Source organism: Haemaphysalis longicornis, unplaced genomic scaffold (genome assembly GCF_048455015.1).
Source record: "Haemaphysalis longicornis isolate Haplotype H1 unplaced genomic scaffold, Haemaphysalis longicornis Haplotype H1 scaffold_12, whole genome shotgun sequence".
NCBI classification, from domain to species: domain Eukaryota; kingdom Metazoa; phylum Arthropoda; class Arachnida; order Ixodida; family Ixodidae; genus Haemaphysalis; species Haemaphysalis longicornis.
Window position 1 is genome coordinate 15,922,501 of NW_027526225.1, and position 27,905 is coordinate 15,950,405.

Here is a 27,905-nt window from a genome sequence, read left to right on the forward strand (position 1 = left end):
GGACGAATTTCGCACTCGGTTTCTGGCTGCCTATGCCAGAGGCGACCGCAGGGAAAAGGCCGAAGCTGCGCTATACACAAGAAATCAGCGTCCCAATGAGAGCGTGACCATGTATTACGAAGACATGTCCCGCCTTTTCGGGCGTGCTGACCCAAACATGGCCGAGGACAAGAAGCTCCGTCACCTTATGCGAGGCGTTAAGCAGGAGCTGTTTGCCGGGCTAGTGCGCAACCCTCCGCGTACCGTTCTCGAGTTTATCAATGAAGCGTCGACCATGGAAAGGACGCTGGAGCAGCGCTCCAGACAGTACGACCGCAGTCAAAGCTGCACGTCGGTGGACGTACTCTCCGCTGCCTTGGCCACCAGCCCAGACGCATTGCGTGAGCTCATTCGTTCGGTAGTTCGGGAAGAACTTCGCCGACCGCAGCTGCCACCGGCTTTACAGACATATGACTCGCTATCACAAGTAGTTCGAGAGGAAGTGCGGCAAGCAGTTCAGGAACCAGCTGAACTCGACATGCCGGCATCTCGCAGCTCCGCTACATACGCCGCCGCTCTCCAGCAAACCTCCCCCTCCCCGCGCCGCTCCGAACGTCGCCGTCGCAACGCCTTCTCCGTACGCCACTCGGAACTTCGCCGCCCCAACGCCTGCCGCCACCTATGCCGCGTCTGGTGACGGCGCCATGGCCCCTCGCCAGCCGGGATATCGACGCACCCCGGCGACCATTCGGAAGACGGATTTGTGGCGTGCACCGGATAGCCGGCCACTGTGTTTTCATTGTGGTGAAGCCAGCCATCTGTACAGGTCCTGCCCGTACCACCGTGCCGGTCTCCGCGGTTTTCATCCCAACGCACCCTGCCCGCGAAACGGTGAACGGCCACCTGAAATTCAGGAGTACCTGCTTGCACAGCATAATTGGTCGACGTCTAGTCGTGAGGAAACAAGGCCGTCGTCGTCACCTTATCGTTACCGGTCGCCGAGCCCTCGTCGCCCCTCCAGCTCACCCGGGCGCCGCTCGCAGAGCCCGCGTCGGGAAAACTGCGACCAGCGGCCTCTGGAGGTGGGGTCGATGAACGGGAAGCCGGTGAAGATCCTCCACGATGCTCTCGACGACGTACCGCTATAGAACCGACGAAGACAGAAACCGACCGAAAACGAGCCACATCGAATCTTGCCGTGACTATTGACGGCTATGACGTTACCGCGCTAGTGGACACAGGTGCCGACTACTCGGTAATCAGCAGCAACCTGGCCGAGGAGCTCAAGAAGCTTCTCACGCACTGCAACGGACCCCACATTCGCACCGGGGGTGGTCATCTGATCGCGCCTACAGGTCGTTGCACAGCTAGGGTCAGCATCCGTGGCTACACCTACGTCGCTGACTTCATCGTACTTCCAGAGTGTTCCAGGGATGTAATACTAGGCATCGACTTCCTACAAGCAAACGGCGCCGTCATTGACCTGCAAACATCTACAGTGACATTCTCGACAGCAGGAGCCATCGCTACAAACGACGCAGAAGGGGAAGTCCGCGTCCTCCGCGTAGTCGACGACAACGTAGTGGCGCCACCCCGCAGTAGTGTCGTCGTCTTCGTGAAAGGGGACGTGCCCGAATGTTGCGAACGACTAGTGGAAGGCAAGACGAACTTGCTTTTAGAAAAAGAAATCTGTGTTGCAAGGAGCCTTGTCCACCTGTGTGACGGCTGCACAAGTGTTGTGCTAACAAACTTTGGAAACAGGCTCCAACACGTTGCAAAAGGAACCGCCATCGCCTCGCTGTACGAGTTTGTTCAGTTGACAGAACTGCATGCAGAGGGGACAGACCGGACCGATGTATCGGCCCCGAAAGACGTCGTGGGATTAATTAACATCAACCCAGACCTCTCGCCAGAACAGAAAAAGCAGCTGACAGACCTCCTCGGGGATTTCCGTGAGTGTTTTTCAACTGCTTCAAAGGTCGGACAAACCCCTGTTGCCAAGCGCCGCATCATTGTAGACGAAGCAACAAAGCCGGTATGCCAACACCCATACCGCGTATCCTACAAGGAGCGTGAAACCATCCAGAATCAAGTAAAATAAATGCTACAAGACGATGTCATCCAACCATCGAAGAGTCCGTGGGCATCCCCTGTGGTGCTAGTCGATAAGAAAGACAAAACTTTGCGCTTCTGTGTCGATTACAGGAAACTGAATCGTGTTAAAAAAAAGACGTCTATCCGCTCCCGCGCATAGACGATGCCTTGGACCGGTTCCGCACTGCCAAATATTTCTCGTCCTTAGATCTTAAAAGCGGATACTGTCAGATCGAGGTTGACGAGAGAGACCGCGAGAAGACCGCGAGAAGACCGCGTTTGTCACACCCGATGGGCTATACGAGTTCAAAGTCCTCCCATTCGGTCTATGCTCACTCAGCACCCGCTACGTTCCAGCGAATGATGGATTCTGTCTTGGCCGGTCTCAAGTGGCACTCATGCCTCGTTTACCTTGACGATGTCATAGTGTTCTCCGCAACATTCGAAGAACATCTACACAGGTTGCGACTGGTCCTAAAAGCCATCAGATCGGCTAAATTAACTATAAAACCTGGAAAATGCAACTTTGGCTACAAGCAGCTGCGGTTTCTAGGACATGTTATTAGCTCGGAAGGAGTCTCCCCAAATCCTGAAAAGACGGCAGCTGTTGCAGGTTTTCCGAGACCAGCTGATAAAAAGGCCGTTAGGCGCTTTCTGGGCTTTGCTGCGTATTACAGGCGCTTCGTCGAAAATTTCTCGGATATTGCGGAACCACTGACACGACTGACCAAGGATGACGTTCCATTTGCGTGGCAAGAGGAACAAGAAGTGGCCTTCAATGACCTGCGAGACCGGTTACAAACAGCGCCAATACTTGCCCATTTCGACGAAAATGCGGATACGGAAATCCACACGGACGCCAGTAACGTCGGACTCGGCGCCGTCCTCGTTCAATGGCAAGACGGAGCTGAAAGAGTTCTAGCCTACGCCAGTCGAACTCTTTCGAAAGCGGAGTCGAATTACTCCACGACTGAAAAGGAGTGTCTTGCCGTCGTCTGGGCCATCATCAAGTTCCGACCATATCTTTATGGCAGGCCGTTTAAAGTTGTCAGCGATCACCACTCGTTGTGCTGGCTTGCAAACCTGAAGGACCCATCTGGACGCCTCGCTCGATGGAGCCTCCGGTTGCAAGACTATGACATGACAGTAGTGTACAAGTCGGGACGTAAGCACAGTGACGCTGACTGCTTGTCCCGGGCGCCCATTGATTCAGCGAGCCCAGAAGCCGACGACGACGTTCCCTTTCTTGGGGCCGTTACCGACTCCCAAATGGCCCAACTCCAACGCGCCGACCCTGAACTACTGCTGCTTATACAGCATTTAGAAGGCCTCGATGTCCGTGTTCCACGTGCATTTACCCGGAACATCTCGTCATTCCGTCTTCGGAACGGCGTGCTCTACAAACGGAATTTTGGGGATACGAAGGACTCGTTCCTACTGGTCATACCAACAGTCATGCGGCCCGAAATTTTGTACGCCTGTCACGACGAAACCTCGGCAGGGCATCTGGGTGTTAGCCGTACTCTAGCGAGGATTCGTCAGAAGTACTATTGGCCCAAATTGTTGCAAACAGTTCAGCACTATGTAAAGACCTGCCGCGACTGCCAGAGAAGGAAGACTCCACCTCTGAAACCGGCAGCGCTACTTCAACCGATCAAGCCACCTAATGCGCCTTTTCAACAAGTCGGCATGGACTTGCTGGGGCCATTTCCAACGTCGACGAAGGGTAATCGATGGATCGTGGTCGCTACTGACTACCTCACACGGTGTGCGGAGACAGCGGCTGTCGTACGAGCAACCTCGGCTGAGGTAGCACATTTTTTTGTGCACAACGTCGTTTTGAGGCATGGGGCACCACAGGTCGTCATAACAGACAGAGGTACAGCTTTCACGGCGGACCTCATGCAGTCCGTTATGATGCTGACGCACACCACCCACAGGCGGACTACTGCATACCATCCGCAGACCAACGGCTTGACGGAGAGACTAAACAGGACCCTCGCCGACATGCTTCCCATGTATGTAGACGTGGAGCACAAAACCTGGGACGAAATTTTTCCATACGCCACGTTCGCCTACAACACGGCAGTTCAGGAGACCACAGCAATTACTCCTTTCCAATTAGTTTACGGCCGCACCGTTACTACTACTTTATATTCCATGCTACCGGTTCATGAAGATGAAGAGAACATCGACATTGATAACTTCGTGCAAAAAGCGGAGGAAGCACGCCAGCTAGCACGCCAGCGGATCCAACGTCAGCAGTGCGCCGACGCAGCTCGCTACAATCAGCACAGGCGGTTGGTGTTTTACGAGCCTGGAGACGCTGTCTGGGTTTGGACACTAGTGCGCGCGCGCGGACGTTCAGAAAAACTACTGCGTCGGTACTTTGGCCCATATAAGGTCGTGCGCCGCCTAAGTGACGTCAATTACGAAGTTATACCGGACAGTAGCGCTTCTTCCTCGCGACGCAGGACAACTTCCGAGGTCGTCTACGTCGTGCGAATGAAGCCTTACTCTGACAGAAACTGACCTCACCCTCATCAACAAGAGCGAGAAATTTTGGCTGACGCCAAAACTGTCGTGTTACCAGTTTGACGGCAACCCGCTGCGCCATCTCGTTTTGCTATGATCGTCTACAGCCACAGCCTAGCATCGAGACGATGCTATCTTAGAAGAGGGGGCAATGCCACGGCCCATCGATTCAGCGACAGCCTAGAAAGGAGCTCTACAGTGAAGACTATCAATGCCGCCAATCCCACCACAGCACGAAACCAGATGCGCGTGTTCTGGCGCATGGAAGTGAAAGAAGACGAAACTCGTTTGTGTGTGTCCCGCTCGGTACTGGCATCGCCATTAGCTCTGTGATTTAAGCCTAATTCTGGCATTAAAATAATTGCTTACGAGTAGTGAACCCCTACATAACGCTACAATATATGCTCTAGTTCGGTTCCTCAACGCGCAATGTATAGCATGGAAGCGGCAATAAGTTTTCATTACTACGACAAAAAACCGGCGACCCATCGGGAATCTGAGGATGGCCGCAATAATGACAATGAACTTTTACGCTGTGCCTCGTAGCAAGCTTGATTTTTCCAGACTATGGCTGTGAGCCTTCAATAAAGGCATAAATAGAAACAAATCATGAGGCCTCGACCTCTGGAATTCAGTTTTCAACAGCAACTTCAATCGCTTTCATTGGTAGCATGACGCATTTCTTGAATTTGTGGGATGCCCTTAAATGGTAACACCACTTAACTACCCCGTCATTCTTTCTAAGACATTACGATACTCTTGCGTGTTCCAAAGGCAACATAAAATTACTGAATTTTAACCAGCGAAGAGATATAAATGCAACCGTTCTAACGGGTCTTTTGCGCGCCGCTTTAGTTAAATGAAAGTTTAGCGACTGTAAAGGCAAGTTTGGTGAATAACGGTGTCGGATCACTTATTTACGGCTTTCGTCGCAAGTGAACTTGCGAATTATATTGCTAACGCACGCAGTACAATCAACATCTTATGTTTAGCTACACTTGCAAAGTAACAAGCTGCTAGGTTTACAGTGTGTAAATCAAGCTTCTGGGACCTCACACTGAGCACAGAGTTTCTGTTACGGCTGCGCTGTTGACCATTTGCGTTCCTTTTAAAATCTACCAGGGGCCCAGAACAGCGAGGTGTGTTTGCATTCTTGCGTAATGTCGCTGACGAACCATAAAGATGGCAAATGAAGTTGCCCTGTTGCAGATGTAGTAAAACCTTCCTTTTTATTTCTCGTTACCAAACAGCGCAACAGGTTCCCGGTAGCTACTTTGCTTTGTAAACTGAATCTCGCTTTTGTCTTCGCATTTAATTCTTGAGGATTGGTTAAAAAAGGCAAAGATAAAAGTTTTCTGTGCATTTCGATTTTTTTTTTGGGGGGGGGTGGGGTTCTGCCAACGTTCCACGAGCAGCGAGGAGAGAAAGCGTGTAACGCGAAAAGCCAGTATTACTTGCATTTGAAAGTGCGCTAGGCGCCGTGTTCCGTAGCGGTTAAAAAGCACTACTTCAACCAGCAGAAGCCAGTATTTTCAAAACAACTCCCCTTTTGGTCCGATATTTTCAAGGAATTTTGGGTCACCTTTTTCAAAATGGTATTGAAAGTAAGCATTGTGGGGAAAAAAAACTCCAGCGAGTCATGGCACACACCCCCCACACATGTGGGCGACAACGTGCATTAAATTAAGCAATTTTTCCTCTTTGTTTGAACTTAGATCCATCTTAAGACGTTAAGACGTGACCATATTAGTCATTTGGGTATGCTGAGTGAAACACATTTCTGGAGAAGGTGATTCATGACGGGATTTGAAAACGGGATATAGAAAAATGACACATGGAATGCCACAGGACAGGCGCGAACTCACAACTGCTTAATTTTACCGAGAAATCCACCGAAATACTCTTGCGCATCAACAGAAACGTATTTGAAATGATAAGTAAAATTAGCAACACAGTATAAGCAACGACTATGCAAAAATGGTATATTTTCGGAAAGGTACGGGAAGAATTCGATCACACAGGCGCTTGCGGGTTTTGTAAAATACATCTCCGGTAATACATGGGCGATAGCGCACGGGTCGTGTGCAGTGTAATTGTTTTTGTTTCTTTCTTCTTTCTATAAGGACTTAGCGTAATTTTGCAAGGGTGGGCAAATGCACAGGTATGCACAGCTTTTGTCGCTTCTTACCCTCTTCATGTACCAAACATTTATCCTTTAAATAATCCCCAGGCCACCTTCAAAATGCACCCTTTGACGTTCCCGAAACGGCAGACGGTTGCGCTCATGAATAAGAAAAGTGCAATGTGTCGAAGCAACGTTTATAACACGTTTCACAATCAAGCGGCGATCACGGCGAAGATGTTTCGCGGTATTAAACCAGTGCATTAACCCGTAACGGCCGCTGATTATTGCGTTTCTAGAGGAAATTCGCAAGCAGAGGTAACTATGTCATTGCTTACTGCCAAACAAGTACACATATTGGTTGTTTTATTGTGGGCAGCACACGTCTTGCGCCGCGCGCAACGTAAACGAGCTGACGACGCGAGAGCACCATTCACACTAGGAGCGGTTCGTGGCGCCGCCGCCAGGGGACGACTGTGTTCGATCTTGGGGCGAATACATGAAATCCTCTCTGACACATTTGTTCCAGCCATCCTTCAAACGGAACGCTCACTGGGAGTGCCATCCTCCAGGACCTACTTTAAGGCGACTTAGGACCTACCCCCAACCTATGCTTCCTCATAACTTGCGGACGGACTGCCTGGCCCCGAATAACGGCGTAGACGTCAAGCAGACGCAAGAACTCCTTGTGACCCACTCACTTCAGGTTAGTGACGGCTTCGGTGGAGCCGCAGTCCGGCCGTCTCCGAATGAAGAGGATGCGACCAGACAGGCCGGACTAGGCATGTAAAAAAACAATAAAGTTTTGAAGCGAAGCTCTTCTTGGCTCTTCGCCCGGTTTTTCGGGGGCAGCTGCCGCTTGCTGCTGCTTGCTGCTTTCTGGCCCGGCGCGCCGCTGCGGTATATTACTCCAGATAACTATGGCTACGGAGTATCGTGCCCATGGGACAAGGAAAGCGACTCGCAGGAGTCGCTCTCCGGGCGAGACGTTGAACGCTTGTCGCTACGTCTCCCATTTCTCGACGCACTCTCCATGGCCCACCGTTCTTAAAAATCAGCAAATACGCAAAGCGCAATAATGCCCTTATAAAAATTCCTCACGCAGTTCATTACTGCGCTTGATATCCGTCAATTCTATCTCTCTCTCTCTCCCTCAGCCTCAACTGGAATGTAAGTGCGGGCAAAAACTGAAGTATCACTTTTATGTCATTAAGTAGGTTACTGACAATATGTCACTCTATTGTCAGTGAAATCACAGAGTCAGTGATTTCACTGGGATCCACAGAGTGGATCCCTAGAGATGGCAAGCGTAGCAGGGGGCGGCAGAAAGTTAGTTGGGCAGATGAGACCAGGAAGTTCGTGGGGATAAATTGGTCGCAGTTCGCAGAGGAGCGGGATAATTGGAGATTAATGGGAGAGGCTTTCACCCTGCAGTTTGCGTAGATAGGCTGCTGCTGCTGCTGCTGCTGCTGCTGATGATGATGATGATGATGATGACGACAATATTTCAGTCTCCTGTCTGACCTCTGGGCTTATTCTCGGGTGAAAAGCTGTCTCCTCGCGGAGCATCTGAAAGCCGTTGCTTGCTGCGAAGTGTGACACTATCATGCATTTCCACGCCGATGGAAAACGAAGACAACCAAAAACATCTAAAGCAGCGGCTCCGGGTCCGGCAGGACAAACGTCAATGCGGGAACCATCCTCCCTCTTTGCTACACGGTGCGCTTCACAGTAGCAGACGACAAAGACAGCATCGTCTGCGGGGAATAGCAGACGGTCTCAATTTCTTCCCGGCAGCAGGCGAAGGCGCGCGTCTCTCCCGAGGTTACTCTCGCTGGACCAGTCGCGTCGAGTCGTGTCCCCTGTCAGTTCAACGTCACGAACACGTCGGCGCGTATTTCTCAAGCTAGACAGCCGATAAGCATGCTCCGGGGTTATGCCGATTTTGCTTGTTCAAGCGTACAGAAACATGAATGGTATTTTAAGTGCATATCCCTTTAAGAGCCCGACTTGGCGAAGTTCGTCCGCGGTCAGGCTATCTAGCCGCCGCAGTCACGCCGCGCTACGCACCCAAACAGATCCCCGCGGCGTCACGTACCCAAACAGAGGCCCCGAAAAGATACCTCAAAAGAAAAAGTTATAATAATAACCGATAACCAGGCCAGTTGTAGCTAAATACTACGCGGGTCACCGACAAACAACAATAGTCATAATGACTGACGTCGAAAACATACTAAAAGGTTTCTCCACCAGGGAACCATGCACACTACATGTTGTATCACTTCACAACTACATCAAACCACTCAATAGAGTGCTCCACAGTTCACTAGTACACGCACTACTGTAACTACTAGTACGCACTAGTACCAGTACATACACTACTAGAACTGTAGAACTATTACACACACACTACTGTAACCACTGCTACACGAAGAGATCCCTGTACATCACAACACCGACAGTTCACGACAAAACATCACCATCAGCACAACAATCAATAAAATAGAGTCGATGCTTGTATTTGCTTGTTTACCACACGGATAAACCGAGTGGACCACCGCTGAAGGAACTGCTCTTTCCTTAGCGGGACGAGCTTAGCCTCAAAATGGTCCAATAGACGACAAAGGATCTTTCCTAGCATGCGAAACATGAAATTTTGCGGCCGCGCCTTTTCCAGACGATCTAGGCACCGATGCGCAGCAAGAACAAAACAAGCGCGTCGCGCGGCTTAGTGCGTGCGCCTACCCCGTGTCCAAACATCCGTGCTAGCTTCCAGAAGGTCTTTGCTACCCGGCAATCGAAGATCGCCTGTTGCAGGGTTTCTCGCAGCCCGTATTAAGTCTTCGGGATCCGAACTGTCGTTCACGGAGGAAAATCGCCTCAGATATCACATGTCTTTTTTCCCTGTTGCCGTGTGTTCATCATCATCATTATCATCATTGTCAACAACAACCTACTCAGGCCCACTGCAGGTCGAAGGCCTCTCTTATTGACTCTCAATAGTTTCAGTCCTGCGCCGCTCGATTCCACTGCCGGCCACAAACTTCCGTATTTCATCCCTCCACCATGTTATTGGCCTTCCCCTTCTTCTAGACCGAACTCTTGGTATCCATCCTGTCACCCTAATTATCCACCGGTTTTTCGGTTCGTCTCACTACATGGCCAGCCCTAATTCCTTTCTTTTTCTTTACTTGAACTATGATATCATCTACTCGAGTTTGTTCCCTGATTCAGTAAGCTCTCTTCCTGTCCCTAAGTGTTACTCCTATCATTATTCGTCCCATGGCTTGTTAAGCCGACCTAAGTTTGCTTTCCATTTGTTTAGTAACGTGCCAAGTTTTGGCTCCGTATGTCATAACAGGCAGTATGCACTGGTTGTATCTAGCCCCGACGTGACTCCCGAACACGACGGCAGCAAAACGGCGCTACGCGTACCCGACATGACCGAACCTGCCGATGAGAATACGACGAAGGCCACGACGCACAGTGCCCGACCGTCAATACGCACAAGCCGAGATACGACGTCACGACGTACCCGGAACTCGTAGTAGGCAGCGTCCGACGTTCAGCTGTCCATCGACGGGTTTAAAGTAGTGGCCTTTATAGACACGGGAGCCGACTACTGAATCATGAGCGGACCGTTTGCGTCTAAGCTGGAGAAAGTTATGACCAGATGGCACGGTCGGCACATTCGCACAGCAGGAGGCCACCTCGTGACTCCAAGTGGAACGTGCACATCGCGCGTCACCATAGACGGCACAACGTACCCTGCGGCGTTCGTCATTTTGCCCAACTGCTCCCGCGACGCAATTCTTGGAATGGACTTTTTGACGGACAACGGTGCAATAATTGACCTACAGGCCAAGTCCATAACTTTTTCCTCCGGTCACTCCATGACGCCGGAACCGAACCCCGAACACCGTGCTGCTGTAAGGATCGCCGATTATCATGTCACCCTGCCACCCCGCGCAAGCTTGATGATCACCGTCTACTGTGAAGATGCTGTTCCTGACGTCGACGCTAACCTAGAGAGTGACCAAAGGTTGCTCCTCGACTGCGGTGTCTCCGTTGCAAGAGGCATTGCGCGGTTTAAGCAACGCAAATCCCACGGTTTGGTAACCAATTTCACCGAGGAGTACCAGCATTTAAACAAGGCGCTGCAATTGCGTTACTCGAAGAAACGCAAGAAGCAAGTGACGTGATCGCGGTTGCCGACTTTGACCGCGCACCCGAAGATACCTTCAAGCTTCCGAATCTCTTCGACGTGAATCCAGCGTTACCGCAAGAAGAACGGAAGAAATTATTCGATTTGCTGCATCACTACAGAGAGTGATTTTCGTCGAACTCAAAACTACGTCGGACACCTCTAGCGAAGCACCGAATAATAATCGAAGATGGAGCCCGACCTACCCGACAGTCACCGTACCACGTCTCTTCACACGAGCGGGAAGCCACCCGGACTCGTGTCGACGACCTGCTCAGCGACGACATTATACAGCCATCGAAAAGCCCCTGGGTTGCGCCGGTCGTACTGGTTAAGAAAAAAGACGGCACATTAAGGTTTTGCGTTGACTACCGGCGACTGAACAAAATCACCAAAAAGGACGTGCACCCCCTGCCACGAATCGCTGATGCCCTCGACCACCTCTGCCATTCGAAGTACTTCTCATCGATGTAGCTGAAAACCGGCTATTGGCAAATTGAAGAGGGCGAGGGATACCGAGAGAAGACAGCATTTATAACCCCGAGGGCCTATACGAGTTCAAGTTTATGCCGTTTGGGTTGTGCACAGCGCCAGCAACATTTCAACGAGTAATGGACACTGTGCTAGCTGGCCTGAAGTGGCACATCTGCTCGTATACCTCGACGACGTTGTGGTACTCTCCCGGACTTTCGACGAACACCTTGGAAGGTTGGAGTCTGTACTCGAGGCAATTCGTACGTCAGGGTTAACGCTGAAGCCTGAAAAGTGCCGTTTCGCGTACGAGGAACTCAAGTTTTTAGGTCACATCGCCAACGCCGCAGGAGTCCTGCTTGACCCGGCAGAAACTTCAGCCGTAGCCAACTTCCCAAGACCCAAAGACAAGAAGGGCGTGCGAAGATTTCTCGGGCTGAGCCCATACTACCAGCTCTTCGTCGCAAACTTCGCACGCATTGGAGAGCCAATCACGCGCTTCACGAAGCATAAGACCCCTTTCAGCTGGGAAAACGCTCAAGAAAAAGCATTCTGCGAGCTGCAACAACGGCCGCAAAGCCGCCCGTGCTCGCTCATTTCGACGAAAACGCGGAAACGGAAATGTACACTGACGCCAGTGATGCAGGCTTGGGTGCCGTCCTCGTCCAAAAGCAAAACGGTTGCGAGAAAGTAATCGCCTACGCCATCCGTGGTCTGTCGAAGGAGCAGAAAAACTACTCAGCCTTAATTAAGCGCTATTATATGTGCGACTTCAAAATTTCGCCCATACGTGTATGATAGACCATTCAAGGTTGTGACGGACCATCATCCGCTGTGTTGGCTCGCAAATTTGAAGGACCCCTCTGGGCGTCTTGGGCGGTGGAGCTTACGCCTGAAAGAGCTCGACGTTACAATCGTCTATAAATCCGGCAGGAAACACTCCTACGCCGACTGCCTGTCCCGCGCCCTCGCCGACCCACCACCGCAAGACTCTACGAAGACAGCGCGTTCTTCGGAGTCGTGACTGAGAGCGACCTGGCCGCCCAGCAGCGTGCCTACACCGATCTACGCGTCATGATCGACTACCTCCAAGGACGCAACGTCGCTGTGCCCAGGGCCTTCAAACGCAACTTACCTGCATTCAGCCTGAAAAACTCCGTCCTCGTGAAGAAGAATTTTAGCCCCGGAACGAGAGCGAATTATCTTCTTGTCATCCCGGCTGATCTTCGTGACGAAATTTTGGAAGCGTGCCACGACGACCCGTCTTCCGCACATCTCGGCACAGGTCGCAGAATTGGAAAAATCAAGGCGAAGTACTAGTGGCCCCGTTTTACATCCCACGTCACCCACTACGTCCGGAGCTGCCGTGACTGCCAGCGAAGAAAAACGCCGCTGACGAGACCCGCCGGACTTCTGCAGCGGATCGCCGTCCCATCAAGGCCCTTCCAGCAGATCGGAATGGACCTTCTGGGTCCGTTTCCTACGTCACGATCCGAGAACAAGTGGATTGTCGTAGCGACAGACTACATGACGCCCTACGCAGAGACCGCCGCCCTTCCGAGGGGGACTGCACAAGAAGTCGCGAAGTTCGTTATAAACCAAGTTGTGCTGCGACACGGCGCCCCTGAAGTCCTAATCACGGACCCCGTAATGGCCTTTACTGCGGAGCTGATGCAAGGAATATTACGCTACAGCAACACGGATCACAGAAGAACGACGGCGTACCACCCCCAAACGAACGGACTAACGGAACGCCTGAACAAGACAATCGCGGATATGCTGTCAATGTACGTCGACGTTGACCATACGACTTGGGACGAAGTGCTACCGTACGTCACCTTCGCGTACAACACGGCTATCCAGGAAACTACGCAGATGACACCGTTCGAGCATCTCTACGGAAGACGGCCGACTACGATGCTTGACGCCATGCTTCCGCACGTAGAAGACGACGACCTCAACGCCGACGTTCAAGGATACCCTCAGCGTGCGGAGGAGGCCCGCCAGCTCGCTCGAGTTTGTACAACGGACCAGCAGCTGGTTGATGCCGGCCTCTACAACCTCCGACGCCGAGACGCCGAGTACCGCCCAGGGGATCGTGTGGGGGTTTGGACTCCCATCCGACGACGTGGACTCAGTGAGAAGCTTCTGCGACGGTATTTCGGACCCTACCGGATTCTACGACATGTTGGCCAACTTACCTACGAAGTGATCCCCGATGGTGATTCCGGCTCATCACGATGACGCACGCGGCCAGAAGTCGGCCACGTGGTTCGCATCAAACCTTACTGGGCAAGATGACGGACGTTTTTGTTGTTATTTGTTCGGACTGTTGTTTTATTTTAGCATCGGGTCGATGCACTTTTAGAGGGGGAGTAATGCCGCGAACTAGGCATTGGGTTTCGTCCCAAGCGAAGCGCGTGTTGCATTCTTTATTTTTATGCCGCAAGGGTTATCTCTATATGATACGGAGAGAGTTTTGCCCTAACGTCACTAACCTCGAATAATCTTCGTTGCTCTACAATGTCCTAGACATAAATCGGCTTTTCGAGAAACACTCGCGCCGAAACATAAAAGCCTGCATAGCAGACGCCGTGGGATTCCGATCGCCGCCGCTCGCTTTCGTACGTCTTTGCTGACTGCTGTTTCGCCGCCTGCGTATTCTTTGAGTTGTTAGGGGAGAACAAGTTCACTCCAATAAACTTGTTTTCCTTGAACACAACTGCGCCGTCTTTGTCATCGGGAGAATATTTTTCTTTTCAGTGAGAGAGGCAGCTTACTTTTTATTATTTGATTGTGCTTGCCGATTCCCCCCCCCCCCCTTCCTTCCCATCCTATACTTACTATCGTATACCTATTCTGCTCTGGATTTCCCTCTCGTGGTTGGGGTAAGCACTTACCAGCTGCCCGAGGTAGTTATATTCTTGTACTTGTTCTAGCGCTTCGTCTCCTAAGCTGAAGATAATTAAGCCGCAGATAGCTTCTGCGAGGACGTGGAATTAGCAATGAAGAAGGGAACGACACAGTTCACCATTGTGATGAGGGACTTTAACGTAAAAGTCGCTAAGAAGCAAATTGGAGAAATGTCAGTGGGAAACTTCGAAACCTTAAATCGCAAGAGTCGAGGAGATGCACTGGTCGGATTTCGGAGAGAAATAATCTGCCGCTGGTGAACACATTCTTCTAGAAACGAAAGAATAGGAAATGGGCATGTAAAAGTCCCGACTGCACTACCAAAAACGAAATTGACTTCATTTTAAGTGACAACCCAGGCATGGGCAAGATGTAGAGGTGATAAGTGAGATTCGGTGCAGTGATCACATGATGGTTAGATGCAAGGTAACCCTGAATCCCAAAGGAGAAAGTAGGAAACTAGAGAAAAGTACGAATGTTAGCACGCAGTCAGTCAGAACCAAGACGAAAGAGTTTAAAATAACTCTCCAAAACAAATTTGCGCTTCTAAACGAGGAGGACGAAGTGGACAGGCCAAACGACAACCTAACAACGTCAATTACAGAATTTGCAGCAGCTGTAGGAGAAGCAGCCTTTAGGAAAGAAACGGAAAACTGATTAGGAAAACGAAGGAACTAATTGCCAAACGTAAGAACACAAAAGTGCCAAGTGCTGTGGATCAGATGGATTTAGCAGAACTGTGTAAATTGATTAGCAGAAGCACAACAAACGACATCCGTGCTTACAACATGACAGTGATCTAAGAAACGGTGCAAATAGGAGGAAGTTTGAAAGCAACTAACTGGAAGCTCGCTATCGGCAAAGACAGAATGTACACACTCAGAGACGAGCAGGGTAACATTGCACACAACACGGATGAGATAATAAAGGTAACAGAACGATTCTACCGTGACCAGACTGAATGCCAGAGACGTTATACCAGGGGATACTGCCGCGATGTATGCGATGTACCACTAGTTACCACCACCTGCGATGTACCACTAGTTACTAACGAGGAAGTAGGAAAGTCTCCTAAAGACAAGGAAAGAGGAAAAGCATATTTGCATATTCTGCACATTTGAGGGAAGCATATGATTCACATTAAGTATATTTGAGGGTATACATCACTGCATAAGTGGTAATTGCATTGCTCTTTTAGTTAAAAATACATGCCTTCTTGCTCTGTGCGACAGCAAATAATGAAATAATCTATGAACAACCAAAAGCGCTCGCGGCGGCCCCTCGCGGCACTGTTTTAAATTCAAGAGTAACACAGGGGTCCTGTACAGATGGCGCGAGCAGTGGAACACGGAAAAAAAATGCATTGGCGTGAACGGGAATCGATCTGCTGGACCTGAGAAGTTCTATGAAGCTTAGCCCTGCGATTGGAAAACGCCAGGCAGCTTCGCTGTGACCACAGAGTTTCATACTAATATATACTAGAGGGAGATCTGGCGCCACTGTCTAGCAGAGGCGCGCTTCGGCGAGCGTCCTGTCATGTACCCGGCAGGCACGTTCCAATTGTCCTTGACACGGCTCATGAAGAGGCTGGAAAGTTGGCTCTGGCTGCAAAAAAGCAACAGTATTGCTCCAGAAGGTTCATCAACTTGTTTTGTTTTTATAAAATTAAACCTTCAAAAAGATTACTTTGTCAGTGATTATGTAGAAGCTTCGTGCAATATGAACAAAAAGAAATGTTGCCTGTTTTGTTATTTTGGCTTCGAGGCGAAAAAAAGCCCTAAGCCAAGTAGGCGAGGAACGTCGCTAGCGGCAATGGCGCCGCCAGCGACCCGCGACTGCAGCGAGAGATTTCGCTCTAGTATAAGACTCGAGCTTTGCGATCGCTGCGCCGCCTCCCGCCGCTTCTACGCGGAGTTGACGGGATTAGCGCTGCGCGGCCCATAGGGGTTCATGGAGTGTTTTGGTTCTCTTTCGCTTCTTTTTGCCCTTCCAAGTGCTAAAAAACTTATGGGGACGTCTGTAAGTAAACAGTACGTTTAGCCAACAACAGCTATCCGGGAACGCGGCTCTGCGTCCTTCTTGGCCGCTGTTACGGGCGTCGGCGACGGCAGCAGTATACCACCGCTGTCACCTCCGAATACGTCCGGCACAAGAGAATTTTATTGTCGCCTCGTTTAAATCTGATACTGGCACAGTGAGAGGTGTGTTTTGTTTTGCAGCGCGGATAACGAATGCGGCCTCATTACGAATATATGGGTCGTAGAAAAATATATTTCGGGGATGCTATTACCCAATACCTGATAATAACTTGTGCCTTTTATAAGAATATAAGCCACGCAAAAATGTTAAGTATATTCCAAGGCTCTGGGTCGTGAAAGATGTGCACTCATGCCTTATAGCAAGAACCAAGAAAAGTGAATTAAACCACTGAAAATTAATGGTCTGCAAGTTCGGAAGGAACAAAATAGGTCGTACAGAAATGAAAAAAAAAAAAAAACTGAGTGCTAAAGACGTTCGTATAAACTTAAGCCGGGTAGGACTTACGAGACCAACTAGTGTGCGAAATGCACTGCTATTTCGCGAGACATGGGGAGGGGGACGCTTACGTATTGTTGTGTACGATTGCGGAGCGAAATCAAGGAAAGAACGTTTTAGTAATCACACACACAAGCTACACGTTCACGTCACTCTAGTTTTTAGACTTCAGCTAACAGCTGATCCCTCGGCGGACACATTTTTTGAGGTATACAAGTTCAAAACTGATAAAAGGTGTCGTTAGATGAGTGGGATATCTGATAAGGCCTTCTGATTTCCGTTTGTGCTAGATTCTGCAGGCTCCCTGCGTCATATGACTATGCTTCGAAAAAGTGTTTAGTCGCGAATGGGCATTACTGTAGAAGCCCTTCTCCGGCCTGCTCGCGGAGGATATATGTAACATATATGAATGTTTGCGGGCGCTCAGCTCGCGACAAGCCGCCCCAGCATTATTTTTTTTTTGTCGTGCGCTGATCCCGGGTATAATTTTGGATTATCCATCGTACTTAATTCGTAGAATGTTCGTGAAATTTATGTCCAGGGTAGTGATCAATATCTGAGGTATGATATTGGCAAGCTTAACTGGCGTGCTGTCAGGTATGAGCGCTCCACTAGGTTATATAAGCGCACAAAACTGATTTACATCGTAATGTATAGCCATGGCATGACCACCTGAGGAAATTATACTTACGGAGACACTGTTAGTACATTTCAGGGCAGTGGAATCACAATAATCTCTATATGGATATCCCTGTTTCGCGACGCCGACCTGTGACGCACACCTGGCGCTTGTACAGACCGAATGTACCAGGCTAAGATCGCATCACACACATTTACACTCTCGTAAACACACCACAGTTGCGAACAGAGTGACTGCTCTACATAAATATGTATTTCCAACGCCTACAAACGGTAAACCTCCGTCGTGAACAGGCCCCGAAAGCAACGGTGACAGTGGGGAGCGGGCCGGCGACTCCCGCGGCTGCTTTCGAAACGGGCCGCTAGGGGGATTTCAGTGCGCCCCTACAGGCCGCGCTCGAGGCGTATAGGCTCCGTGCACGGCCTCCGCGACCGGCAGCCGATCGCGGAGGCCGTGCTCCGTGCAGTCAAGTTTGCCGAGCGGGTGTAGCGCCATCTACCGCGCCTCCGCGCAACACTGGGTAGGCCGAGCCGCACCATCCTGGCCGGTCGCCTGCTTTAGGCACTGTGCACGCGCCCTTGCAAAGGCTTCTATTAAGTGGTTAGGTGCGCTTAAGCGGCTCAAGTTTGCGGAATACGCTGCAACGGCGACAGGATGGAGTGTTGTCGACCGAGAGGCTTTAAAAGAAACAAAGCGCAGAAGGAAAGCTACCGCCTTCGCTGCCCTGAATCGTCCGAGTTGGGAAGGCTGGTCACAGCCTCACAGGCGGCTCATGTTTCCGTGAAATTTTTAGAAAATACAATGGCGATGACTGCTGCTGTCAAAGTAAAGTATATCAGTTTCTTAGCTGTTAATAGTCGTGAGCTTACCATAAATTTCCCCTCTTAGCGAATACCGCGCGCATTGGCAGTATTTGCACGAAGGTTGGTTTCTCTGCATCATGCGTGCGTCTTCCGCGGTGTTTATAATGAGAATTCATGCGGCACGCAACACTCAGCCGTATTTTAGTTGTACGAGAACTAATTGATGGCTGCAACATCTCACCCCCTTTTTGGAAAAATATGGTTGTTTTTAGACAAACGAGGGTCATTTGAGAAAAAAAGCTGTCAAAAAGTCGAAATACCTGCGTCAGCACAAGGTATAAAAGCAACGCATGTAGGATTTTCGCGCTGCAAATAAATGCTGCTCAATAAATTAAGTCGTTTTAACGGGGCTCACAGCACCAAGTTCAGAGAAAAATAAAAAATAAACTGAGTTCATGATGATTCTAATATTGATACAAAGTAAAGCTGTGTTTACAGTGGTGTATTTACGATGCACATTCAGAGGCTAGTTATAGCAAACCACGATGGAAGAGAGCACAGCGCAAGCCAGGGAGCGAACGCGCTTCACCGTCAGCGTCCTCTTCATCTCTCTGCTTGATGATGATGCCCGCACAGTACATGAATGCCGTCCTATTTGTGGGGAATCTAATTAATGCCCCGTAACACAACCCCCTCGGTGGTAGGAGCGCCGTCTCGGTGCTTTTCAGGGTAAAGCTGTAGGTTGCGAGCGGTATGGCTTAAGACGCGCGACGTGGGCGACGTCTGTTTGTGGAGAGCGGGATGACTCTGACGGAACCAGCGGGGTGATTTCGTAATTGACCTCCGTCACTTGGCGTACGACACGGTAGGGGCCGTAGTACCTGGCTAGAAGCTTTTCCGAACGCCCTACACGGCGTGCAGGACACCAGAGCAGCACCAAGGATCCAGGTGCAAAGTGGCGGGTGCTGTGGCGGCAGTCATAGCGATCCTTTTGAGAGGGCTGGGACGAAGCGAGCCTGACGCGAGCAATGTTGCGGGCAAAGTCAGCGCGGGCGATGGCGTCTTGTGCATATGCGGAAGGTGGCAGAGAGTGTTGAAATAGAGTGTCCAGTGGTAACGTCGGCTCTCGGCCAAATAGTAGGTAGAAGGGAGAGAATCCGGCAGTATCAAGGCGCGACGAATTGTAGGCAAACGTTATGTAAGGCAAGGCAATGTCCCAATCACCATGGTCGTCAGAAACGTACATTGACAGCATATCTGTTAAAGTCCGGTTAAGGCGCTCTGTGAGGCCGTTGGTTTGAGGGTGTTAGGCCGTAGTAACCTTGTGAATGGTTGCGCATGAGCGGAGGATGTCGTCTACTACTCGGGAAAGGAAGTATCGGCCGCGGTCTGTCAGGAGCTGCCGAGGAGCACCGTGGTGTAAGATGACGTCGTGAAGGAGGAAATCGGCTACATCAGTTGCGCAGCTGGTCGGAAGAGCCCGCGTGATTGCGTATCGTGTCGTATAATCGGTGGCCACGGCAATCCAGACCGGCGAAACGGACCGAGGAGATCTAAACCAACTCGGAAGAATGGCTCGATAGGTATATCGAGCAGCTGAAGAAGACCGGCGGGTAGCGTGGTAGGCACTTTTCTGCGTTGGCACATGTCACAGGCGCCGACATAACGGCGAACCGAGCGGTAGAGCCCCGGCCAGAAGAAACGGCGTCGCACGCGGTCATAGGTACGGGAAACCCCTAGATGGCCAGCTGTTGGAAGGTCGTGGAGCTGTCGCAGTACATCTGTACGAAGGTGCTCAGGTACTAGCAGATCAGGACCATCCGGGCGGACATTGCGGCGATAGAGGACGCCATACTTCATTCGGAGCAACCGCAGTGAAGGGTCGGAGGGGGCAGCGGTTAAGCGGTTGATGATCCTGCTCAAGGAGACGTCAAGGCGCTGCTCAGCAGCAAGCTGTTGAAAGGAGGAAATAGACGAGACCGAGGTGGCGAGTGAGTCGCAACTTGTAGGATCGGGAGGCTCGACTGGGTATCGCGATAGTCAGCGTCTTGATGGAGACGGCCGGATTCATAGACTACAGAATAGGAGTACTCCTGCAGCCGCAGAACCCAGCGCCCGAGGCGTCCGGACGGCTCTTTCAGGGACGCAAGCTAGCATAGCGCGTGGTGATCTGTCACGACGGAAAATTGTCGACCGTAGAGGTATGGACGAAATTTGGCGACAGCCCACACTAGGGCAAGGCATTCCCGTTCAGTAATAGAATAATTTCGTTCAGCTGGTGTCAGCAGGCGGCTGGCGTAGGCAATAACGCAGTCGTGGCCCGTTTGGCGTTGAGCTAAGACGGCTCCAATGCCGTGACCACTAGCGTCAGTCCGTACTTCCGTGGGAGCGGCAACATCGAAGTGAGCTAAAATGGGCGAAGTTGTTAAGAGAGAGATCAGGGTCTTGAAAGCCTGAGCTTGCTCTCTTCCCCACGAAAAGACGGAATCCTTTTTGAGAAGGTCAGTGAGAGGGCGGGCGATATCAGCGAAGCCTCGGATGAAGCGACGGAAATAGGAGCACAGGCCTACAAAACTTCGAAAGTCTTTCGATGACCGGGGCACCGGAAAATCTCTAACCGGCTTTATTTTGTCGGGGTCAGGCTGCACTGCATTTGCGTCGACAAGGTGGCCCAAGATAGTTCGCGCCTGTCGAATCGGCATTTCGCGGAGTTGAGTTGTAGGTTCGCTTGACGCAAAATAGCAAGTATTTCGGACAGGTGATGGAGATGAGCCTCGAACGATGGAGAAAAAATAATGACGTCATCGAGGTAGCACAGGCATGTGGACCATTTGAATCCCCGCAGGAGAGAGTCCATCATGCGTTCGAAGGTAGCTGGCGCGTTGCAGAGACCGAAAGGCATAACCTTGAACTGATATAAACCGTCTGGGGTGACAAAGGCGGTCTTTTCTCAGTCCATCTCGTCGACTACAATCTGCCAGTAACCTGAGCGTAGGTCAATGGACGAAAAGTACTTGGCACCGTGTAGACAATCTAAGGCGTCGTCGATCCTGGGAAGAGGGTAGACGTCCTGCTTGGTTACTTTGTTCAAGTGGCGGTAGTCTACACAGAATCGCCAAGTGCCATCTTTCTTCTTTACCAAAACTACCGGGGAAGCCCAGGGACTGCAGGAATGTTCGATAATGTCCTTGGCGAGCATTTTGTCAACCTCTTTCTGGATGATGCCTCGTTCAATATGGGACACACGGTACGGACGCCGTTGGATGGGTAGCGCATCACCTGTATCGATCCGATGGGTGACTGTAGAACTTTGCCCCAAAGCTTTGTCGCTCAAGTCAAAGACGTCGGCAAATGATGTCAGAAGACAGCGCAGTTGGTTTTTTTTGTGCGGGTGATAGCTTTGGGCTGATCATTGGTGCAGATTTATCTGGAGTGGTAAGGACCGGAACGGAGACTTCATGGGGAATTGACGGATGGTTCAAAGCAAAAGCAGAAACGTCCGGTGCACAGAAAGGAGCAAGGGTGGCGATGGTGAGTCCTTCGGGAAGGACTTGAGTGTGAAATCCAAAGTTGATGAGAGGCAAGTTAACGCTGTTGTGCTTGATGGTAACAACAGTGTGTGGGAGGGCAACACCACGCGTCAGGAGAACGTCTACGATGGGAGCGGCAAGGTAGTCTCCATCAGGAACCGGCGTGGAAGTGGCGAGAGGAACATAGGTCGCTGCTGGACTCGGCAGGCGAACGTATTCGCAGGAGCATAAGCGCAGCGGGGGTGCGTCGCTATCAAAAGCCGGTAACTCCAGATGCAGAAGTCCCGCTGAACAATCGATGAGCGCGGCATGTTCACACAGGAAATCGCGGCCAAGGATATTGTCGTGAGGGCATTTGTCCAAAACAAAGAAAACTACAGTGGTGTTGTGGCCGGTGATACTAACACGAGAGGTCACATGCCAGCGATGGCCGGCGTACCGCCGTCAGCAACTTGAACATACGACAGAGCAGGCGTCATAACTTTACGTAGGCGGCGACGGAGATTTCCACTAATTACCGATATATGCGCCCCGGTATCAATTAGAGCACGGACAGGCACGCCGTCAACATTCACGTCAAGTAAATTGTCTCTGGTAGGTAGCGTCAAAAGAGGATTTTCGGTCGAGGTCGGGAATGCAGCATCACCTCCGGGAGCTGCATTCACTAGTTTTCCGATGTGGGACGTCCGTAGTTGTTCGGCGAAGTAGAGCGGCGGGGCTGCGGGGAGCGAGACTGTCGGCGCCGGGGAGAAGGGGAGCGGCCAAATCGCAGAGTGGATGCGGCGGGGTTGTCGGCAGTGAGCTGTTGGTAGGAAGGTGCAAAACGACGCGGCGCATGGTCAATGGTATCGTCGTTCCAGGATGTTTGAGCGGATGGGAACCAGCGACTGCGGCATTACCGTGCAACGTGGCCGACACGCCTGCAATTGAAACATATAGGCCTGTCATCGGGCGTCCTCCACTCCGCCGGGTTTCTGTAAGACGAGGGCCGACGTTGCGTGCGGAAATTCGGAGGGCAGGGGACGTGATCATTGTGACTGCATGAACGCGACTTGAAGGGAACTTGATGATGGGCTGAGTAGCTCACGTGGTAGACTGGGTGCAGGCCCATGCTCGCAATTTCGTCGCGCACAACCGCCTGTATCACCGAGATCGCCGGAAGATTGCCATCAGGCGTCGAGTGGTGGCCGCTGACCGGTGTCATAACCTCGATCTCGCGGCGGACAATGCGTGTCACTGCGTCCGCAGTTGTCTCCGAGGGTGGTTGACCGGAAGGTCCCTGACACGAAGAAGTGGCGGCGGTATTTGGAAGGCGATTGAATTGTTGTGTAACTCGACGGCTTTTGGCCTGCTCGAAGCGCTTGCACTCACTCAGAATTGAGTTTACGGTAGAGCAGTCCTTGCACATGAGCAGAGTAAAGGAATCGTCAGGTATGCCTTTCAAAATGTGGTCGATTTTATCTTGCTCGGGCATCTCAGCATCAACTTTGTGGCAAAGGGCCAGTACGTCTAGGATGTAGCTGACGTACGGCTCGGTCGACGTCTGCGCTCGCGACGCAAGCTCTTTTTTCTCCGCGAGCTGGCGCCAAGCAGGCTTGCCGAAAATTGCAATCATCTCCGCCTTGCAACTATCCCAGCTAGTAAGTCTGGCTGCGTTGGTGTCATGCCACGTCTCCGCCGAACCTCTCAGGTGGAACCCGAGGTTCGCCAGCATAATAGTGGGATCCCAGCGGTTGTGGACACTCACACGCTCGTAGCGGCTGATCCAGTCCTCCACGTCGACGTCACCGGTACCGTAGAAGAAACCAGGATCTCGAGGCTGGCTCACGATGACCAGTGGCGTAGCGGCGCTCGTTGCTTCAGTAGGCGGTGCCATTGTGGGGCCTCGGAGATGACGCCCGCTTCGGAGTTCCGTGATCAGCACCTCCGAGTCAGCCGCGTCCACGGCTCACTCGTGCCAAGGAAGGGGTGAGGTAGAGCAGGACGGGGCCGATGCAGCACTCTCCACCAAATGATACAAGGTAAAGCTGTGTTTACAGTGGTGTATTTACGATGCACATTCAGAGGCTAGTTATAGCAAACCACGGTGGAAGAGAGCACAGCGCAAGCCAGGGAGCAAACGCGCTTCACCGTCAGAGTCCTCTTCATCTCTCTTCTTGATGATGATGCCCGCTAGCACAGTACATGAATGCCGTCCTATTTGTGGGGAATCTAATTAATGCCCCGTAACAATATTTGGAGGCCCTGCTTACAAGGAAGAGATAGTCTTAAATCGTTCACGGGCATTTCCTGGCGAGCTTGCAGTGAAACCCGTGTACGTTCTGAATGTATTGATGGAAAAGGAGACTGGAGGCACAGGGGCGAGGAGCAGGACGCTTTCTTGGAATGTTTGGCGATAATTCAAGCCGTGAAATTGAAAATCGTCGTCAGGCTCGTTTCCCGGCCGCAGCGGCCGCTTTTCCGACAGAAGCGAAAAGCGAAAACGCCCGCGTGTTCGACATTTTGGCGCACGTTAAAGATTCCGAGGTGGCCAAAATTAATTCCCATCCCCCCACTACGGCGGGCCTCATCGCCTGTCTGGCGTCGGCGCGTTGAACCGTAAAATCAATCAATCGAAAATCGCCGCCAGTTGCTGCATAGTTCTCGAGGCTTCCCACTCGCATGATCTACATAGGAGCCCGCGTAGTTAAGGTAATTATACTTGCTTTGCAGTCAATGCTACTAGCACGTAATGCAGCGTACACACCGCACTGCACCCAAACAATCGATCCAGCGAGACGTAGCACCGTATTCGCGATACCACGGCGGTCCGATTTCACGTATGCGAAAAAAAACGGCTTCTTTGCAATTCTGTGAACAGCTAATAATTTGTGCTTTATAGCGGAAACAAAAATTCACTGAAAAAAACTATGTGAAAACGTGAAAACGTGCGCACGAAAGGCTTCACCAGCGTTCTGGCTATGCGTGGCACTGGGAAGTCAATATCGCTTGCCCCCCCTCCTCCTCCTCCGTACCCGTAGTCAACAGTTCAGTCCTTCAGACTATCCCTAGCTCGGTGCGGTAAAATTACTGTAGTATGTTTTAACTAATCTGAAACCGGAAAATTGCGCATACTACATTTCATCCGGTGCCGCCAAGCAGGTGCGCAACCGAAACCCGAGCACGCTGGCGAGCGGTGGCCGACCCAGTATTTTTCTTATTCCCCGATGGCGGCGCTGGGTGTCGCGGCTCAGTGTCGCCCTCTGTTCACTGCACGGCGCCTATATATTAGTATGAAACTCTATGGCTGTGGCCATCAGCGCGCTAACGTAAAATCAGTGAAGCCTGTTTGTGAGCACGCGAAAGCGCTTAGTTTCCTTCGGTTATGCTTCGTCAGGTGTTCTCAATGTGCCTCCTAAGAAGACGCACAGGAACGTAAGTGAACAAAAGTCATCCGCATTTTGGCGGGCAGCCGTCAGCGCCCCTTGGCCCGAAGAATTCACTTTTCCGGCCAAACAACGCCGGTAGGAGAAAGGCGGGAGGAGAGTGTTGGCGCGCAGGAATATTTATAAGGTGGCTGGAGGCTTCAGCGGCAGCCGCTTTGTCGGTGGACGGGCCGGCACAGTCGAGATATCGCCGCCCGCAAACTGCCGCCGTCTCCTACGCTGGGCCTCCCCGAAAATGCTCACGGTGAAAGCGTTGCGGTGGTGTTTTTTTTTTTTTTTTTTTTTTCCTGCAGGCTTGACAGCAACGGTGTCTGGGCGTTGGCTTCTTTTCTCTAACTCAAATCTTTGCTAGCGCTATCGGTGACGCCCATCGGCACAAATTCGTCTCTTTGCAGGTGGAAATCTGAAGAGAATCGGCATTGCATTTACAGCGGACGGGCCTCTTTCGACCGTTCCTGCCGTTTTATCGCTTCTCTTTCCTACGACTTGACTCCTCGGGCGAATTTTGCGTGTGTGTGTGGGGGATTCATTCTGAACTTGGAAGCTCGGTTTATTTTGTGTTCCTGTTTACTCTGACCACTTCGTAGTGGGCAGGAAGCCCAGTCTGTCTATCTTCTTTCAGTCTAATGGCAGAAATTGCGCCCCATCTGGAGTGGGTGCTTAGATAACACCGGTTCTTGATGGAGCACCCCACACCAGGACTTTTTCCTTTCGCCGTACAGGTGATTCGCTTTCAAGCCACTCGTTTTATCGGTTGCGTCATGGCCAGAAGTTTAACGCGAGAAGTTTACGCATTTTTCTTTGCTGCCTAACTATTCATTTTACTTCTACACGTCAAAAAGTGTGTGTGCCGCAAATCGACACCGCACCAAGGCGCTTAGAAAAAGAGAGACAGAGAATAAAAAATAAAGGTCCCTTTCTTAGGAAAAAAGATGGTTAAACCGCCAAGCTGCTCCGACTGTATCGGAATAACGCAGTCCGATAGCCATCGGCTTCCTAACGCCAGGGGCCCAAGTTCCATTGTAACCCCCGAAAGAATTTCTTTCCTGAGGCCCTTCATTTGCCTTCGCTTAGGATTGAAAGAAATTAAAGAAAACCATTAGAATCAGAGAAAGCTGGGCGAGCTGAAAAGGCTCCATGATCAAATATTGACTGCGGAAGAGGAGGAAGACAAGAAAGGGCACAAACTGCTCTCGTTTGTGCCATTGTTTGTCTTTGTCCTGTCGCGCAGTTAGTATTTAATCATGTAAGAAAAATATGCTCAATGCCCTTCAAAATACCGGTCTGGGTATTTTGAAGGGCATTGAGGAAATATCTTTCGTAAGCGGTGGTAACTAGCGCCGCTCCGACAACACAGGGTGAAGGGAAGTTTCTTTTTAACCCCGAGGCCGTACCGTGAGTCGAGCGTGTAGGGCGTGTCGGGAGTGTTTAACCAGCGTTTGAAGCCTCTTTAGCTGCCTATGGCACCAAGTTTGCCAGAACCAACGCCCTCGCTATGCGTGCAGCAAAGGTTGTGGGTTCGGGTCCCACACAGGGAGCATGTTGCTCACCCCTTTCTTTCTATCTTTCAAACATTTCAAGAACGATGTCTGTTTCAAGATGAACAAATGAAGAGCCACCTTTTCCCTTTGCCTTCCTTGACGTTCTTCCCTGCTGGCCTTTATTCCCCCCCCCCCTCTCTCTCTCTCTCTCACACACACACACACACACACACACACAGGATATATATATATATATATATATATATATATATATATATGAAGACCTGTCTCAGGTCGAAACGTTGGAAATAAAGTCTCCGAAGAGCGTACTTCTACTCTGTGTATATATATATATATATATATATATATATGTATATATCATGCAGTGTCATGCAGTGTTTTGGTTCTCTTTCGCTTCTCTTTGCCTTTCCGCGCACTAAACAACTTGTTATGGTGACGTCTGTAAGCTAACTGCATGTTTAGGGCACTCAACAAAAAAAAAACAAAAAAAAAACAGCTGCGTCTTGGTAGAGCGCTCTAACGCCAAAAAGAGCTGCCCGCGCGGGGAGGCGGTTCTGCGCGCGTCTTGGTCGCTCTTGCGGGCGTCGGCGACGGCAGCAGCATATCACCGCTGTCACCTTCGAACACGTTAGCACAAGTGAATTCTATTTATTGTCGCCTCGTTAAGTCCTGATATTGGCTCTGTAAGAGGTTGGTTCGTTTTGCAGCGCAGACAACAAATGCGGCTTTGCTTCGAATATGTACGTCGTAGAAAAATATGTTTCGGGGATGTGATAACCCAACAGCTGACAAAAACTTGTGCCTTTTATGGGAATATAAGTCACGCGAAAATGTTAAAGGAGCCATGAAGAGAAAACACAAGTTTGGTTCATTCGAAAGATTGCCTCGTTAGAACCATAACGACACCACTTATAATGCAAACTTCGCTCAAATAAGCTACATAATTAGGAAAAAAGGAAATGACCATGCGACCCACCAGCTCATTTTCCGCAACAGAACCTGTGATGTCACTTGGGAATGCTGTGCGATTGGCGGAGGCCGGCAAAAGCAAACGCATGTTAGGCAGGGCTTACAGTTTGCATAGCGAGCTAAATGCCCGTGAAACGTACTGCGCATTCTTTTTATGACAAAGAACGGTGGAGTAAACGGTTG